This window comes from Molossus molossus, unplaced genomic scaffold (assembly GCF_014108415.1).
Source record: "Molossus molossus isolate mMolMol1 unplaced genomic scaffold, mMolMol1.p scaffold_m16_p_1, whole genome shotgun sequence".
In the NCBI taxonomy this organism is placed as follows: domain Eukaryota; kingdom Metazoa; phylum Chordata; class Mammalia; order Chiroptera; family Molossidae; genus Molossus; species Molossus molossus.
In genome coordinates this window covers 171,126,186-171,146,310 of record NW_023425344.1, presented here as the reverse complement: position 1 = coordinate 171,146,310, position 20,125 = coordinate 171,126,186, and the positions used below count along the sequence as shown (strand labels likewise).

General features: G+C 35.5%; 1 pseudogene; it reads right to left on the bottom strand.

The window, feature by feature from the left end:
- LOC118618843 overlaps positions 1 to 11,509 on the bottom strand; it is a 48,272-nt pseudogene extending 36,763 nt beyond the window's left edge.
- Positions 11,510 to 20,125: the final 8,616 nt, after the last annotated feature.

Sequence of the window (20,125 nt, the reverse complement as noted above, 5' to 3'; positions counted from 1 at the left end):
TACATAGTTTACTGTACTCTCATACTAAATCAGAATCTTTGAGGATGGGGCTCAAGATGTGCATTTTACTAAGGTCTCCAGATGATTCTAAAGCAGAACAGCTGGAGAGTCACTGCCTGAGACATCTGGGATCACAGATAATGAAGCTCTTCTAGAGCTTTTAGCCAGATTCCTAGATAACATCTTCATTTTTATGATTGCAACTAAGTATTTTAATGAATTCTTGTCAAGGCTTGGTGGCTTTCAAAATATGGCCTCCTTACTTTTTCAGTCTCCTTTCTCACCTCTCTGCTCTATCATTCTGTGCTCCAACACTCTGGCTTTCAGGGTTCTATGCTCATACATGTCTTGTTTTTAGGCCCCCCACTAGACATTTCTGAACAAAAATTTGTAGAAAAAGTTTTATATCTATCTATCTATCTATCTATCTATCTATCTATCTATCTATCTATCTATAGATACATATATATCTCACATTTTGCTTATCCATTCATCTGTTGATGGACTTTTGGGTTATCGCACATACGAATTTTTATTTATTAATTATTTATTTTATTTTATTTGCTATATTGGTTTTTTAAAATTCCCATCCCACCACCCTCTCCCTGTTGGCAGCCATCAGCTTGTTCTCTATATCTATGGGTCTGTTTCTGTTTTGTTTATTCATTTATTTTGCTTCTTAAGATTCAACATATAAGTGAGATCATATGGTATTTGTTTTCTTCTGTTTGACTTATTTCACATAGCATAATACCCATCCATATTTTTGCAAATGGCAAGATTTTATTCTTTTTTCTTGCTGAGTAGTATTCCTCTGTGTGTGTGTGTGTGTGTGTGTGTGTAACATCTTTTTTATCTGCTCATATATTGATGGACATCAAGATTGCTTCAATATCTTGGCTATTACTAGTAATGCTGCAATGAACATAGATAGGGGTGCATATATCTTTTTGAATCAGTGTTTTTGTTTTGCTGTTTTTGGATAAATACCCAGAGTGGAATTGCTGGATTGTACAGCAGCCTACTTTTAATTTTTTGAGGAATCTCTACACTACTTTCCATAGTGGCTGCACCAATTTACAACCCCACCAACAATGTATAAGGGTTCCCTTTTCTCTACACCCTCTCCAGCACTTGTTATTTATTTATTTATTTATTTATTTATTTATTTATTTATTTATTTATTTATTTTTGGTACGTGCCCCTAGCGGGAACTGAACCCAGGACTCTCTGGTCCGCAGGCCGATGCTCCAACTGCTGTGCCAAACTGGCCAGGGCTTGATTTATTGATAATAGCTGTGCTGGCAGGTATAATCTGATATCTCATTGTGGTTTATTTCATTTCCCTGATTATTAGTGATGGTGAGCACCTTTTCATATGTCTGTTGGCCATCTATTTATATGTCCTCTTGGGAGATAGTCTATTCAGGTCTGCTGCCCCCGCCCCCTTTTTTTAAGTCCTCACCTGGGGATATGTATTACTGATTTTTTTTTAGAGTGAAAGGAAGGGAGAGAGAAACATCAATCAATTGCCTCTTATATGTGCCCCAACCAGAGATCAACCCCACAACTTAGGTATGTGTTCTGACTGGGAATCAAACCCACAATCTCTTTGGTGTATGGGATGATGCTTCAACCAACTGAGTCCTCTGCCCATTTTAATTGGATTTTTATTGGTGTTAAGCTGTATCAGTTCCTTATACATTTTGGATATTAATTTCTTATCAGATATATCATTTGCAAATATCCTCTCCCATTCAGTAGGTTGTCTTTTCATTTTGTTTATAGTTTCCTTTGCTCTACAGTATGTCTTGAAGGTTGATTTTTTTAGGGTGCGGGGGAGTCAATAAATAGCATCCCAATTCCTGGCCTGAGTTCCAAATCAACTGAAGAAGAAGAAAAAAGGAGGCAGTTTAAAAGCAAAATATCACTTTTATTACTAATGATGGCTAGATTGGAAAATGTGGCTTGGATGTGGAAAATAAGGGGTTCTTGAATCTGAACTCCAAAATCAGACAACTTTCCCACCCTGTGCCAGAAAGAATTTTCTCTCAGGAACAACCAAATTACTTGTAAGCTTAAGTAAGGACAAGAGCAAACCAGGTTGAGCGGAAGAACACCAAGTTTCTGATTCCTAACTCACTAGTCAAATCAAGTCATTCCTCTTCCCCTGGGGAGGAGTGAGGGAAGGAGGGGAAGGATGGAGCCCAGGAAAGTCACTCTAATGGATACCCCTTGACATGAAGGAAAACATGGGAGCGGGAGCAAATGCTTCCCCTGACAGTGTGCACTGTTCTTGGTGCCTGAGACACCCTATCGCTCTCCTGTCCTTACTCTTACTCACTTTGCAAGGTGAAGCTCAAATGTCAACTCCTCGGTGAAGCTCGAGTGAACCGGGGGGAACACTCCCACTTTTATGTTGTCATGAACAACTTTGTGATGTTCTTGTCATGCAATGTACTTACATGTATTCTTTCCCTTGTGAGCTCAGGGACTGTGGCTTTTATGTCTTGACATTTCCATAGTAGGTGTTCAATGAATGTTTGGATGAATGACTGTGAAAAAGAAGGTAGACTCACATGTTTTTAAAACTTGGTATTTTGAAGTCTGAATGTTAGCACCAAGGCCATTCGGAAGACTATCAACTAGTTTCCTTTATAGCATTTTCTGTCCTCTAAAAACTTGCTAACAAACTCTGATCAAGGCACATATTGTCAATCCAGCTTCATCTCTGAAATCTGGTCTGGCTCATCTCATTAACGGAGCACATATGACTGACAGTCTGATCCTCAGAGATACCCTCTTCCAGCTAATATAACTTCACTTGCTTGTTATTAAAATAAACTTTTAAGTAATAAAGAGTTGCTTTTAAAAAGGAAGGCCCAATGAAGCAGAAACTACTAATAGAGAAAGAATTTCAGGTAAAACTTAAAAATTTAAAGTTCAATTATTTTAGAAAATTTGTATTACAATTAGTGATTTGCATGTCTAGTTTATTATGAGACAATGACATTTTCTTCTCTCCAAGTTTACATATTTTGTCTAATTGTATGAAGAAAGAATAAAAGATATGTTAGTCTTAAAGCTCAAACACTATTATATCTTTATAGCAAGGATGATATATAGTTACAAAATAATTATTTCATAAGTTGTAGACATAAGAACAATTTTCAACTTCAAGTGGTCAAATCAATTTGTAGATTCTTGTAAAAGAGACACAATAAGTCATTTTTGTGGTACTCTCTTAAATTTATGATGAATGTTTTGAGTCAGGGAATATGTATTTGCCCCTGTCTAATACTCTTCATTGGAAACTTACCTTTGGTTTAATCAGTAGTTGTGGTAAGTCTCCCAAATGATTGCTAAGTAGCGTTTATTAAGTGATGGAATGTGCTGAGCTGCACAAGGCTGCATCTTTTCTGGCTCTTTATTATTTTTTATGCAGTTTAGAAAACATTTTCCTATTTTTTCCACTGTCCCATACATTTGTTTATTTATTTTTTATTAATTAATTTATTTTGGTTACAGATGTGTCCGTCCCCCCCACCCCCCCGATACCCTCCTCCCAATCCCGACCCCCTCACAGCATTGTTTTTTATGTCCACTGGTTATGCATATGTGCATATAACTAAAACCAAAAGAAAGCTACTTAAAACAACAATCAGGCCATCCCCACATGAGAGATCCCAAATAGAATCCTACATTTGTCGTTTTCTCTTAAGGAGATTCAGTGGTTTGGGAGTAGGTAGGACAAACCATTTTGAAAATAAGACTCGGACATCATTTTAATACTTTTATTTCTATTGCTGAAATCTCAGACATTCTTTAATTCTGTTTCAAACAGGTGTCTACGATTTTTTTTCCTGTTTAGGACTTTCTGTAAACTTTAAAAATCGAGCTGTTTTGTCAAGCAGCATCTGCTAAACCCTGGGCCTACCTCATGTCAGTAAATGTGCTTCTATTTAACTTTCTATTTACAGTCATAAGAGAAATAAACATATAAAATAAATGCATCTCAATGCATAGCTGTGCAGGAGTACAGATGTTTTATTAATGAAAATGAATCCAGCTTTTTGTAAGTCATGGCAGCAATATAACATTTCATTGTTTGGTTCTGTGCTAGACAGTCCCTGCTGTTTCTACATAGAAATTCCTGTAATGCTTAATGGACATCTGGAAGAATTCAGGCAATTAATCGAATTCACGTAGGAGCTAGGCTAATGGCTGTCTGAAAGGCAGATTACATTAAATCAAACTTGCAATATGAATGAAAGCACTTAATCATACATGCAACATTCATTAGATGCGACACAGCAAGTGTTTTGATTACTTTAATGAAAGATCAGGTAAAGTGCATCAGCTGAACAGATTGAAAAGACAGCATGCTTACAAATGTTTGATTATGCTGAATATCAACAGAAACAGTGCCAGTAATTTATAGCAAAACATATTTCTAGGCGGCTAGAGTTGGTGAACTCAGTGAAATTCGGGGCCTTTGCTTAAAACAATAATTAATATATGATAAAATTTTAATCAATGTCAGGAAAAGAGACAAATTGCTAGAAGTTTAGTAATTTATAGTCACTGGGCATCTTCATGTTTTAAGTCACTCGAAGTCTCCTTGAACCCCATTTCATTTACTTTGAGGTTCACAGTTCTTTTGTTCCCCGTTTTATGGAGTTATTGTTGACAGAACATTTTGTAAGTTTAAGGTGTACAATGCAATTATTTGATACACATATACATCGTTAAGTGATTACTGCAGTAAAGCCAGTTAACACATCCGTCACCTTGCATAATTACCTTTTTTTATGTGGTGAGAACATTTAAGATTTACTATGATGTATACAGTCCTTGAGTGAAAAGGTATTGTTATACTAAAAACATATTAAAAGAAAAATTAACTTTGTATAGTGGGCTTTAAAATCTCATGCCAAGAATTAAAATGTTATTCTCAATAGTTGTTCTTGCCTTCTAGATTCATGAACATATTTCACCTTTTCTTCACTAATTATCTCATTGATATCCCCCGATATTTTGTAGAAAGATACCTTATAAAATACATTTCCTACATAATATTAATGCAGCAAATACCATTTGCAGCTTTTTGGATAAACAAAAATAAGGATTTTTCTATCTATCATCTATCTATCTATCTATCTATCTATCTATCTATCTATCTATCACCTATCCATCCACTTACTTACCTATCTATCTATATCTACACATATATAAAGAATTTCCTATCAGTAGGTACTTTATATATATATATATTTACAATATATAATATATATATTTAATTATATATTATAAAATATATAAAATAATATATTATAATATATATATTTAAATACTTTTTTCTTTATTGATTTTAGAGAGAGGAAAGGAGAGAGAGAGAGAGAAACATCGATGAGAGAGAACATCGACTGGCTGCCTCCTGCATGCCCCCCACTGGAGATTTGGCCCACAACCTGGGCATGTGCCCTGACTGGGAATCAAACTGTTGACTTCTTGATGCATGGGTCCACGCTCAACCACTGAGCCACACCAGCCAGGTGGTATATTTTTTAAGAATCTTTTTTATTAATTTATTTTTGTTACAGATGTTTCTTCGTTTCCCCGCTAGACACCCTCCTCCTGATCCCGCTCCCCCCCCCCGCCCCCAGCATAGGTGTCTATGTCCATTGGTTACACATACATGCATATAAGTTCTTTGGTTTATCTCATCCATCCCCCTATTTAATTTTTATATTAAACTGGACTGCCTATAGAGGTGGTGGGGACCATTTTGTTCTGGAGTTTAATCAAAGGACTGAATTTCTCTCTCTAGATTGAAAACAAAGAAATGGACAAAGGACCTTTCAAGTTCTTTTTAGACATCTTATTCAATTCAAACCAAAGACTATACAGTAAGTACTGAACTGTTTCAGATGTTATGGATGATAACAACATGTAAAAGATATGGGTCATGGCAGCTACCACAAGTTTGTAATGTTCAATCCACCAAAACACACTCAGAAGGTATCAAAGCGGTAGCGTTGAGAAACGACACAGGGTAGAATATAGTCAGTCAGTAGAAGGTGAAGTGCCAAACTGTAAACTTTGAGGAAAATCAGAGAGCTAAGATAATGGGGACATTCACATTGACTTGCTTAATTCACTTATTAAGAGATGTAATTTAGAGAATGAAAATTTTATTATTCCAGAATTAAGCATTACAGAAAAATCTATGAATACTGTTTTTGCTTTTTTGCAGAGAGGAAAAAATTGAGTGTATCTCCAAGTGCTTTTCAAATATCAAATTGCACAATATATTTTCAGGCTTAACAAGTTGATTATTTTTACAACAGGCTAGAATTGTTTCTCAATTTCCTCTCATTACACACATTCACAAAAAGGGAAAGAAAAACGAGCTGGCCCAGAATATAACCGTTAATTATAGTCTACCAACTAAATCCTTCTTTTCTACCTCCGACCTCTTAGTATGTTAGCAACATACTAAGAGTGTAACTAGCAGAAAAGCCTCTCTTAGTGCTCCTGACTTAGGACTTCCCAAAATCATTGAGCTCATGTCACAGTTACTTCGAAATGTCCATACTGTCAGCTACTTAACATACATATAATAAAAAATGGCATCACTGTTTGAACTATGTGCTTTGTTGCCCTGTCTCTTATTATAGTGGGTTATGTAATCTTAGAATTCTAAGCTTCTGTTTGGAAACAGTAAATATTTGTACTAGCTCAGATAGGTTCAGTATTTCTCTGCACTGGGGAATCTTCACCTATGTATTTGACTGATTGATCAGGAACTGTCACTTCAAATATGTTTTTAATCTCCTTTGAAGCATTAAGTTTGATATTCTTCACCCTTGGAAGCCCTCCAATGATGGGATTTCACTAATAATAGTTCCTATCTGTCAATCTGTTACTACCTATCTATCCAACTATGTCTGTGTCTTTAATTTTCTGTGACTTTGTTTCTTCAGTTGAGAGAAAGAAAGCAGTTATATGCTCTACTTCTCTTGAGATTTATGATTGTATTTGCCAGAATTTGTGATTCTATGTTTCTGAGATGCCTGAAAAACTGTTTGCATCTAAAATGTATTCTTTGGTATTCCTCCAATTTACTTTCTTAAAGGAGGCAGGGTCACTGTGTACCCTTTATCTGCGTCTGGGAAACGCCCTTCTCCCAGAACTCTGGAAGAAAACATTATTCCTAATTCCTACAGGAGTAAGAAATGGACACTTTATAATTAGATAAATGCTTGCTTCATTGCACTTCTTTTTCCCCTGTTTAATTAAAACTGGCTAGATAATCGAAGGGCTTGTAGCACCTAGAGTTCATCCTTTGCAGGACACGACCCTATGAGAAAATTGAAAGTCATTCTATTCAAACTCAGTGGTTTTATATTCTGGATTTGTAATTCTTCTACCAAAGGTTTCATTCTCTGAACCCAACTAAGAGTGAGATAGGACAGAGAGAAAGTTGTGATTTCCTGCCTACTCACTGATGAAAACTACCTGTTGTTCAGTCTACTAGGCTTTTCCTGGGCTATTTTTCAGTAGGTTAGTGTTCATTATTGCTTTGGTTAAAGTGACTCTTCAGTTGTTCATTTTTATAATTTTCCATGGCATGTTTTTTTTTTTTTACCCATAATAATGCTAATGCCATTTACTGAGCTCCAGGCATATGTTAGTATTATTTACAATCAAACTATCTTCACAGCTCTCCAAGGAAAAAATTATTTTGAGGATGAGAAAACAGCTTCAGAGAGGTGGTTCAATGTAACACAGCCGGCAGGTCACATAGCCCAACAGAAACTTGTGTCTGTTCAACTTTAAGGTCTCTCAAGCAAACTAATCTACTCAACACCGTCCTTTCATTGTGTACTTGAAGTCCTCCTCTATTCACTTGTTACCGTGTTCTTTCATCGTGTGTTTTTATTCATTCTATGAGTACTTTTCTGAAGAAATGGTTTTATAGTAGAGAGACAAGGGCTCATATCTTTAAATCTTACAATGCAGCTCTAGAGTCAAGAGTTCAGTCAGCATTTGGCTTGCAGATACATAAAACAAACAAACAAACAAACAAACAAACAAATATCCAGGTTAATTCCTAGAGCTTTTTCAAGCTGTTCTCAACACCTGGATTGCTCTGAGTTTGGAAATAATGGGTAGCAGCACCTCCTGGCTCAGTCCGATTTGGCTCCAAAGACATCTGTGGTATAGCTAGCTTAGGAAGTGTTATGTTTAGTTGTAATTACTTTCAGTCATTTATTAAATAATTACTATGAGTAGAGAACTGTGCTGGGTACTTTGCAGACAGACCCACGTGCTTCCCTCGGGGTGTTCGTAATGTAATAAGAGAGAATTTATTTAATTAATACACATATAGGATTGGTAAATAGAGATCCTGAATATAAGGTCCTATAGTGGTAATAGTGTTCATCCCGTAACGCCATTATAAAGCCTTAAGTTATGAATTGTATTTGGGAGGGTCCCTGGTTGTAATGTTAGACCATATATGATGCTTTTGCTATAAAACACATCACTTGAGTTCGTCTGTGCGGGTTCCTGGAAGCAATCCTTGAGTCTATGGTAATGAAGCCAGAAGAGGTCACAAAGAAATAGGCATGGAAAGAATTTGAAGGAAATAAAGCTAAGAATCAATAGTCAATAACAAAACAATGTTTCTTCTTAACATCCAAACAAACAAAAGAAAATGGCCAACTTGAGAAGAACTAGAATAAATGACAATACAGTTTTTATCTCCATTAGCCCTCATCGCTAAGGTTTTCAAAGTGCTTTACAGAATGTATGCCTCACAGAATCTCTCTGAGTGAGGCAAGTGTTATTATCTCCCTGTAAAGGTGGGGAAAAGAAGGAACAGAGGTTTGCTTCTTTTATGCCGAGTGAGGCCAAATATTTTGTAGAGTATTTGAAATGAGACTTGAAAATAGGGAAGCAAAGAGAGAGAAGGCTGGAAGAATTTGTAATTGAGGGGCATAATTTCACACCACATAAGTGTCTAGAGAACGTTAATATAGTGAATCTTCATTTCCAGTGAAGTGGAATGAAAGCCTTGAATTGCTTCATGCATCACACCGTGCAAATAGCAATTTCAGTTTCAGAAAATCCTCCACTCACAGTAGAGTTGTTCAGTGAAAATGGTCATGATGAGGATTTCACACATAATTGTCCGAAATATGTTCATAGTTGTATATCTATCAATCAATCAATCAATCAATCAATTAAATATATCTATATAAACGTTCTCAGTTGAAATATAAATACTTGTGGGCATTGTGAATTTTCTTAAAATATACTAATGGATATCTAATGTGTTCTAGTTCCACTGTGTTATTTGTTCACGTATTTCTTTTCCTTTCTTTCCTTGATTTTCTATATACTGCTTTTCTGTGTTCTCTTTCATTTTGGAATTTTCTTTAAGGGGTTCTGCCCAGGCTCAGTAAAAATAAACAATGCACTCCTAGTTTCTCATTTATATAAAAAAAAAATAAAACATATATACATATTGAGTTCCTTTATGTAAGGACTTTAGATATCAACCTTCCCAGTGAGAAAGGCAGTTCTCATAGTTATTGATGTGTGTGTATAATTTTTAAATTGAATTTATTGGGGTGACATTGGTTCATAAAATTATATAGGTTTCAGGTGTACAATTCTACAATACATCATCTGTATTTTGAACTGCGTGTTCACCCCCCCCCAAGTCAAGTCTCCTTCCATCACTCTCCCCCGCACCTTCTGCTACCTTCTTCTATGTTCCCCACCCCCTTCCCTCTGGCAATCACCATACTGCTCTCTGTGTCCATGAGTCTTTCTTTTTTATCTTTGCTTAATCCCTTCAACCTTCTCACCCAGTCCCCAGGTTTTTAGATTTTTTCAATGGAGTGTTTGAAGTTGAAACATTTATAAAGTTAGATTGTCTATCAATATGTTTCTGACCAAACTAGGAATAAAATCTTTGATATTGACACCAAGTTAGGACTTTTCAAGCAGTTAGTGCTAATGAATATACTATGTGACTCTTGTTTTAATTAACTAGCACCCTGATTCTTATTCCATAAGAGATTTGATGCGACGATGTTTTCATTGTGAAACTAGTATCAAAGTATTAATCACAATTAAACTTTTTGAGGAGCAAATCAATCTCTTTATAATAGAGTGGAATTATTAAAGCTGCTTACATCTGACTTTCAAGTATATTTTAAAGTTGCAATGTGCTGTTTAAGGAATTATATTTAAATAAAGCTGTAAGCCTTTCTCAATGGGTTTAGGGAATAATTAAGCCCTAATGCTCTAAGGCAGCCATTGTATGTAATAAATTAACTTTTCTCCTGTGCATCTAGAATGACAGTGCCTATGTCCTATCTTGGGAGAACTGAGAAAATAGTCAGGTACTTTTTCTGTGTACTGTAGTTCAGATGAGGAATCTGGTTGAGAATGCTAAAGTTCACCCTCTTTTAACAACCCTTTCTCCCTAGCAAAAAAATTAACAACAAATAAGCCTTTGGGAAAATCTACTTTATTGGAGAGCATAACAGTCCTAATGTATCGACATTGTAGTTACAATGTAGTAAGGCAGGAAAAGGTTTTATTAAAGACAGGAAACTGTCAGACAATAGCAACCAGGCCAGTATTCTAATTATCTCTATGAAAGGTCCCTAGAGAAATATAAAGGATGTAAAGGAAATGTAACCAACCCTGAGATGGTCTGTCCTGTTCTCTCACAATAATACTGTCATCTTTAAAAGTCATTTTCAACACACACACACACACACACACACACACACACAGTACTTGTCTTTCATTAAGTAAGCGTGGTTGATAGTTAAGTAATAGAAAATAAAAAACCAAGAAACATGTTACTATGATTGATCTCATAAGTGATGATGTTCTTAGGTTAAAAAAGAAAGAAGAAAACCAACTTACCAATAAGAACAATGACGATTCAAGAATATAATGATTTCATGTCATACATATTTAGTCTCTTTTCATGTTTCTTGTGGGTTTTTATTAATTCATCATTGAATAGCAACACTTGAACTATACCATGTTAGTAAAGAAAATACTTTTACTGAGTAACTATTCTGTCCACACTGCCTTTCGTATCTTCTTCCAAATGACTCATTTCTTGGGCTGTGTGGGTTTGGTGCAAATGCTGATCAAAATGGTGAAAAGCAAAAAAAATGACACATACATCCTTTCAGAGGGTGAGTTATTCCTTGGGAGTTTTGACTGAATTTTGGAATCTAGGTTTATTTGTTTTAAGCAAACAATTGTACCTATCAGTTCAAACTGAACCTGGTTGAAATGAGGATAATGGAACACCAAGGGAGATGGAAGCATGTTCATCTCTGTTCCTGGAAACAGGCTCTACAAGTCCATTAAGGGCATTAGCTACCCTGGCGTCTCCTTTAGTTAACTCCAAATTAACATATACAGTTGAGCCTTGAACACAAGGATCTGAATTGCGCAGGTCCATATGCGAATTAAAAAAAAAAAAATACGGCCCTGGCCGGTTTGGCTCAGCGGTTAGAGCGTCGGCCTGCGGTCCTGAGAGACCCGGGTTCGGTTCCCGCTAAGGGCGCGTACCTCGGTTGCAGTTTGCCCCGGCCCTGGTCGGTTGTGCGGGAGGCAGCCACTCGATGTGTCCCTTTCACATCAATGTTTCTCTCTCTGTTCCTCTCTCTCCCTCCCACTCTACCTGAGCAAAAAATGGAAAAATGTCCTCGGGTGAGGATAAAAAAAAGAAATTAAAAAAAAAAAAAAAAAAATACGGTCGACCCTTCCTATCCATGGGTTTGCATTTGAGGATTTAACCAACTGCGGATAAAAAAGAAACACAGTATGCCCTGGCCAGTTTGGCTCAGCGGTTAAAGCGTCGGCCTGCGGTCCGGAGAGACCCGGGTTCGGTTCCCGCTAAGGGCACGTACCTCGGTTGCAGTTTGTCCCCGGCCCTGGTTGGTCGTGCGGGTGGCAGCCACTCGATGTGTTCCTTCACATCGATGTTTCTCTCTCTCTCTCTGTTCCTCTCTCTCCCTCCCACTCTATCTGTACAAAAAATGGAAAAATATCCTCGGGTGAGGATAAAAACAAAACAAAACACAGTATTTTTACATTCCCAGTAATGGATTGAAAATACTATTTTTGATCTGAGGTTGGTTGAACATGCAGGTGTCAAAAGGCTAACTAGAGAGACAAAAGTTATTCGTGGATGTTTAGAGTTTTGACTGAGCAGGGGTGGGCGCCCCAAACACCTTGTTCAAGGTTCAGCTGTAGTTTCAGGTGAATGTCATTATAGAGATAAGCCACAGATTTCAAAGGGTATCATATAAATGTAAGATAAATAGCATCAACAAATTTACACATTTTATGTAATAACATGGTAAGTAATGAATAGCTTGTTCATTTACCTTGAAATACAGAACTATAATTTTTCTTGGATAAAGCACAATGATCATTCTGCCTTAGTATTATATGTAACAAGTTTTTCAATGAAATCATCTTACATCCAGTGTATCACATTATTAACTTCTGATATAAAGCCCAATTTCAACTAAATCTAATTATGTAGCAGGGAGTCTCGTGTTAGTATATACTATAAGTACACACAAAAGGAAGACATTCTTTGTTTTGCCTACATCTCCAAATGATGCAACATAAAATATTACTTATGGCATCTAGTACAATGAATTAGGGAATAATGCCGGTAGTGAAAGCTATGACATGGACATAATACATAGTTTCAGTTAGCTTATCAGACACAAATCTTCAGGAAAATAGGCTTTATTGGTTCAGATACTTGCCTGCTTGCTTTACAGAACACTTTGTTAAGTGAAAGGAAGAATAATGTCTCCAATTGAAAAACAGAGGGAGTTTGGGGCTGGCAGAATGCAACTGCCCAAGTTAGAGGGAACCAAATTGATCTGAAATCATGTAGATAACGATGCGATGGGCGCGGACAGCGTTTGTTTATGAAGACAGATTATGCCAGGCAAATCTGATTTATTTGGCCTTATAAAATTACTCAACAAGTTTGTGGATAAAGAAAACTCCATGGGCATACAATATATCTAAATGTTTATAAAAGCTTTTGATGTGGGTCTGCATGAGATTAAGATAATTGAAATGCTGGGAAGATGTAGCCTGGATAACAGTGCGATGGTGTGGTTATCAGATTTAAAACAGAGTGATCATAAAAAATGGATCATAATATCTCATTGATGTACTTGGCAGAGGACCACAAAAGACTGAGTATCTTTATAGATCAATATTGTAAGCAAGTATCAAAATTATTTAGTCCACAAAAATTAGTTTATTCTTTCTTCAGAAGGTGATGTATCATAAATAAAAACTAGTTCAAAACACTTTATTACTTGTCCAAAGTGAACTATTAGTTTATTTTGGCCTCTACTGATATTTATAAAAATTTGAATTTGTGGTGTCTGCCAAAAGCATTGAACTATATAATCATAAGTTGATAGGTTTCCAAAACACAGTAAAATTCAATGAAAATATTACACAGATTTGTGCATAAATTCCTTTATAGATTTTTAAGAGCTGAGAGATCATTGAAGAGAAAATAGCTATAGTAATGGTAATAACTTTGAGAGAAACAACAACTATTTATAAATAAGGATATGGAGGGAAAAAGGAACCCAGTGTGATGTGTTTTAAAGTCTTATTGTCAAATGGAAAAAACGCTTTCAATATATATGCACATGGGCTACATGAAAATATTTAACAATATCTATGGCATGGCTGTTAATCAGTCAGGACTGATGTTGGTCATAGAACTAGAGTAGGGCCCTAAAGACTTCTTGTTATTTTGGACCTTAAGTCTTTAGTTGGTAAATAATGGGGAGGTGGGTGGTATTTGGGACAGGCTGGAGTGACTGGGGGAGTTAAGGGGGGGAACATTTGCAAAGGTAGTGGCTAGTTGCTAATTCATATGGAAGAATTTAGTACTTTAAATATTAAAATAATATTTAAAATATTTTAGTATTTAAAGTATTAAAATACTTTATGTATTAAAAATGGATAAAACTTTTCTGGTGGGTACCAGCTTTATAATAGCCAAAGGATCTAAGAAAAATAACAACCAGGTAGGAATTTTAAATAGATTAAATTATAAAAAGTGAAATATAATTTAAATAAACAGATTACAAGATGTTAAACTCCATTAGTAATTAAATAAGTACAAATTTATTTTAACAAACAACCAAGTTTTACTTAAGTGGAAAAAATTTTTTTAACTTTATCTTCGCTGTTGAAAGTATTACATATGTCTTTCCTTTTTTCCCCCATTGAGCCCCTCTTCCCCCCGCCTTCACACTGTTGTGTGTCCATTGGTTGTACACATATGCATATAAGTTCTTTGGTTTATCTCTTCCTGCCCCCCGTGTCCCCCTTCCCTCTGAGGTTTGTTAAGTGGGAAATATTTTTCTTAAAAAAAAACCCCAACTTTTTATTAAAGTATAGTTGGCATATAATAATATATTATTTTCAGGTGTACAACATGATTCAACATTTATACACCTTACAATGTAATCACCACACTAAGTCTAGTAACCACCCATCATGTGCAAAGTTATTACAGTATTATTGATGATATTCCCTGTACTGTGTACGACATGTCAGTGGCTTATTTATTTTATAACTGGAAAGTTTATACCAGTTATTCCCCTTTACCTTTTTCATTCATCCTCCATCTGCCTTCTCTCTGGCAACCATCAGTTTGTTCTCTGTTTCTATGACTCTGTTTTTATTTGTTCATTTTTTTGTTTGTTTTTAGATTCCACATATAAGTGAAATCATATAGTATTTATCTTTCTCTGTCTGACTCATTTCACTTAACATAATACCCTTTAGTCCCATCCACATCGCTGCAAATAGCAAGATTTTATTATTTTTTATTGCTGAGTTATATTCCATTGTGTATATGCTCATCTTCTTTGTCAATTCATCTATTGGTGGATGGCTAGGTTGCTTTCATACCTTGGCTTTTACTAGTAATGCTGCAATGAACATAGTGGTACGCATATCTTTTTGAATTTGTTTTTACTTCCTTCAGATAAATATTCAGAATTGAAATCGCTGGATCATATGGTAGTTCCAGTTTTAATTTAATTTAATTTTTGTTAATCCTCACCCGAGGATCCGTTTCCATAGATTTCTAGAGAGAGTAGAAGGAAGAGAGGGAGAGAGAAAAAGAGGAACATCGATGTGAGAGAGACACATGAACTGGTTGCCTCTCACACAACCCCTGCCCCAGGATGGGGATCGAACTTGCAACCCAGGTACTTGACCAGGAATTGAACGCACAACCCTTCAGTCCGCGGACTGATGCTCCAACCATTGAGCCAAATTGGCCAGGGCTCTAGTTTTAATTTTTGAGGAATCTCCATATTGCTTTTGATAGTGGCTGCATCAATTTACAATCCCACTAACAGTACATGAAGGTTCCCTTTTCTGCACATTCTTGCCAAAATTTGTTAATTGTTGACTTTTTGATAGTAGCCATGAAAGGTGTGAGGTGGGATCTTATGTGGTTTTGATTTACATTTCCCTGATAATTAGACATGTTGAACATCTTTTCATATGTCTATTGGCCATCTGTATGTCTTCTTTGGAGAAATGTCTATTAATGTCCTCTGTCCATTTTGTAGTCAGATTGTTTGTTTTTTGATATTGAGTTGTGTATTTTTTATTTTGATCCCTTATCAGATATAGCATCTGCAAATATATTTTCCTATTCATAAGTTATCTTGTTTTGCTGCTGATTTGTTTTTTTGCTGTGCTTTTTAATTTGATGTAGTCTGTTTATTTTTGCTTTTGTTTCCCTTGCCCAAGGTGACATATCCAAAAAGATACTGCTAAGACCAGTTTCAAAGAGTTTACTACCACCCTGGCCTGTTTGGCTCAGCGGTTAGAGTGTCGGCCTGTGGACCAGAGAGTCCCGGGTTTGGTTCCCGCTAAGGGTGCGTACCTTGGTTGCAGTTTGTCCCCAACCCTGGTTGGGGTTGTGTGGGTGGCAACCAATCGATGAGTCTCTCTCATGTTAATGTTCCCCCCTCCCCCAGCTCTAACTGAAGATAAATGCAAAAGTGTCTTAGGTTGAGGATAAAAAAAAAAAAAAAAGAAGAAGAGTTTACTACCTATGTTTCCTTCTAGGAGTTTCATGGTGTCAATTCTTACCTTTAAGTCTTTAATCCATTTTCAGTGTATTTTTGTATACGATGTAAGAGTGGTCCAGTCCTTTTTTTTTTTTTTTTTGGCATGTATCTGTCCAGTTTTCCTAATACCACTTATTAAAGAGGTAGTGATTTCTCCATTGTATATTCTTGCCTTCTTTGTCATAGATTAATTGATTATATAAATGAGTGTTTATTTCTGGGATCTCTGTTCTGTTCCATTAATCTATGTGTCTGTCTTTGTGCCAGTATCATGCTGATTTGCTTATTATAGCTTTGTAGTATAGTTTGAAATCAGTAAGTGTGATACCTCCATCTTTGTTCTTCTTTCTCAAGATTGCTTTGGCTTTTGGGGTCTTTTGTGGTTCTACATAAATTTTAGAAATATTTGTTCTAGTTCTGAGAAGAATGCCATTGGTATTTTAATAGGACAATATTTTCCCTACAAGTGACAAAACATAGTTAAGGGACAAGGAGAAGTGACATTCTTAAGCTTGCCAATAGAAGTGTGAACAGGCACAACCTTTCTAAGGACAGTTTCTCAATATTTATAAAAAAATATTAAAAATGTTAGGTTGACTTAATGGTTCTGGTAGTGTTAGGCTAACTTAGATGGATCAATTCTCAGTGAAAATAAATAACATATCTGGATTTAAAATATATTCTTAAAGCATATGAATAGACAGTATGGAATTACCAGTCTCAAGGTGAAAGAGAAATGGGAATCCAAATGTGGAAGCTGTTCTTCCCTGAGGGAATTTTCTGATTGACAAAAAGCAGACTCTTTATAATGATAGACTTGCAGTGAAAGTGAGGCAGGAAGCAAGACCCAGGACCTGTACATGATAGAAAGTCTAAAGGAGACCCTTTCCTCGAAGATACTGGGACGCTAGAGCCCTGGAGTATTTACTACTGTATTCAAATTGCCTGGGTCAATGAATCTCAAGCCTCGGACTTGGGTTAAAGTAATTCTGAATCGACAGTGCCTCCATGTGCTAGACAGAAACAAATATAAGTCTACTCTTAAGTAAAATACCTTCATCATAGGCTTAAAAAATTTCCATAAGTGATTTTCAAAATACAATGTATATCATATTCTTGATGATAATCAGTTACACAAGGAAACTAGATTAAATGAACAAGAATCAGCATAGATAACAAACAACAAAAATAGACTCATAAAGACTTTATTGGAATTATGGGGCATGGACTATAAAATAAGACTATAAAACAATTATGATGACTGTGATTGAAGACACAAAAGATCATCTCTATAGAGAATTGGAAACCACAAAAAGTAACATAGCAAGTTTTAATTTTAAAAAAGAACCAAATAGAATTTTATTGTGATTTTAAATATTTTGGTTTTATTTTAAATAAAACTTATTTAAAGTTTTTAATAAATACATTTCTATTTTGTAAATAAAAATGTTTTATAAGTAACATTTATAAATAAAAACTTAAAACCCAACAAGATTTTAAGTGTAAATTAGACATACCTTAAGACTCAGTGAACCTGAAGATACAAGAGAAATGATCCAGAATGCAGTATGGAGAAAGGGGAACAAAAGGGAAAATAAATATGAGAAGGTAAAAGACACAGAAGATATAGTAAGAATATTCAGCATGGGTTTAGCCAGAGTTCTAGAAGGAGAAGAAGAGAATGAGGTGAGCAATTATTTGAAGAGTTAACTGCTGAAGAATTTCCAAATTGACAAAAGACTTCAATATACTCATTCTAGGAACTCTTATTAACCCCAAAGCATGATAAATGAAAACCACACATTGAAGTAAAACTTCTTAAAATCAGCCTGGCTGGTGCGGCTCAGTGGATTGAGTGTTGTCCCATAAACTGAGAGGTCCTGGTTCAATTCCCAGTCAGGGCACATGCCCGGATTGCAGGCTTGATCCCCAGTGTGGGGTGTGCAGGAGGCAGCCAATTGATGTTTCTCTGTCACATTGACGTTTCTACCTCTCCCTTCCTCTCTCTTTAAAAAGTCAACAAAAACATATTTTAAAAAGACAAAAAATAAATAAGTATTAAAAGTAGCCAGATAAAAAGATAAAATACTTTTAAACGAGCAACAGTGTACCAATATGCTGACAGCTGACGTCTCTCTAGTAAAAATGGGAAACAGAAGACAGTGGAATGTTATTTTCAATATGCTGAAAGAAAACAATTACCAACTGAAAATTCTATAGGTGGATATAATAAAGATATTTTAGACACACTGGAGCTAAGATATTTTGTCCCTAGCAAATCTACAGTGAAGGAAATTTTAAAGCATGTATTTCAGGCAGAAGGAAAATGATCCTACATGAAAAGTCTGAGATATAAGAAAGAATTAAGAGCCAAGAAAGTGGCAAACATGTGGTTAAATCTAATAATTATTAACTGTGCAAAACACAATTCTGTCTTACTGATTTTTTAAAATACAAAATCAAAATACACAACAATAATAGCACATGTGAGGAAAGAGTCAATGCAATTGAAGTGTTCTAACTTAAAATATTAAGAACTTTGAGTTATAAATGTGTGCTTTAATTTTAAAATTAATAAAATAATACAAATAAAGAGTATAATTTTAAACTGATAAAGGGGGAATTTGATACATAAAAATTGGAAATCTGAAAGATAAAAAGAAATGCAACATTAGAAAAGTGGAAAACACTTTCAAAGATGGCAGATTTAATTAAAAATATAGTAGAATTATGTAAATATAAAAGGATTAAGTGCTCCAGTTAAAATAAAGATTGTATAACTGGTTAAAATATCCAACTACTGTTAACAGGAGACACATTTAAAACATAATGATAGCCCTGCCCGGTTTGGCTCGCGGTTGGAGCGTCGGCCTGCGGTCTGGAGAGACCCGGGTTCGGTTCCCACTAAGGGCACGTACCTCGGTTGCAGTTTGTCCCCGGCCCTGGTTGGGTTGTGTGGGTGGCAACCACTCGATGTATCCCTTTCATGTCGATGTTTCTCTCTTTCTCTCTTCCTCCCACTCTACCTGAACAAAATATTGAAAAATGTCCTAGGGTGAGGATAAAAAAAAAACAACCCAAAACATAATGATAAAGAAAGGTTGAAATTAGAAGGAAAATACATACATTGCAAACACCAACCAAAAGATAGCTGATGTGTCTAGAGGAAAACAGACAAAACTGAGTTTAAGTCAGAAAGCATTACTAGTTAAAGAGGGATACCTTATAGTGATGAGACTTTCAATTAACCAAACAGATATTGCTTTTTAATTTATATGTTCCTTTGACAAAGTCTCAAAATATACAGAGCAAAAATCGAGAGACTACAAAGTGAAATAACATTGTGTACCATATATATGTGGGAGGGGATATATGCATATATAATACTTGGTATATACAAAACTGCAAAATACACAATCTTTACAAGCACATTAATGGAATTTATTTATTAAATCGAAATATATAGATACAGATAAAGATTGACAGGGCTTTTTTTTCTCCTAGCCAGATAGATCACCTCCATTATTATTCTAGAATGTTTATTTGAAACTCTCATACACATTATTCTGTGTAGTGGAAAGGTGATTAGTTAGTTTCTACCCTTATATGTTTATAAGCAACACCAAGTATATATATACACCAATACCGAGTACTAGTGTGAGCCAGCACTAGAGAGGATATTCGTTTAGCTCATTGAATTTAATTCTCCTTCTGTGATGTAGGTATTGTTATATAATAACCGAGACTCAGTGAGGTTAAGTAAATTTTTTAAGATCATCTCTTTAGTAAATCACAGTACTAGAATTCAAATCTACTCTTTATGAGCGATGAACCAGCTTTAGAAAATACTTAATCCTTTGAGACTGGAACGGAGGAGAATTTTATAGAGGAATCTCTATAAAATAGAAAAATCTCTGTAAAAT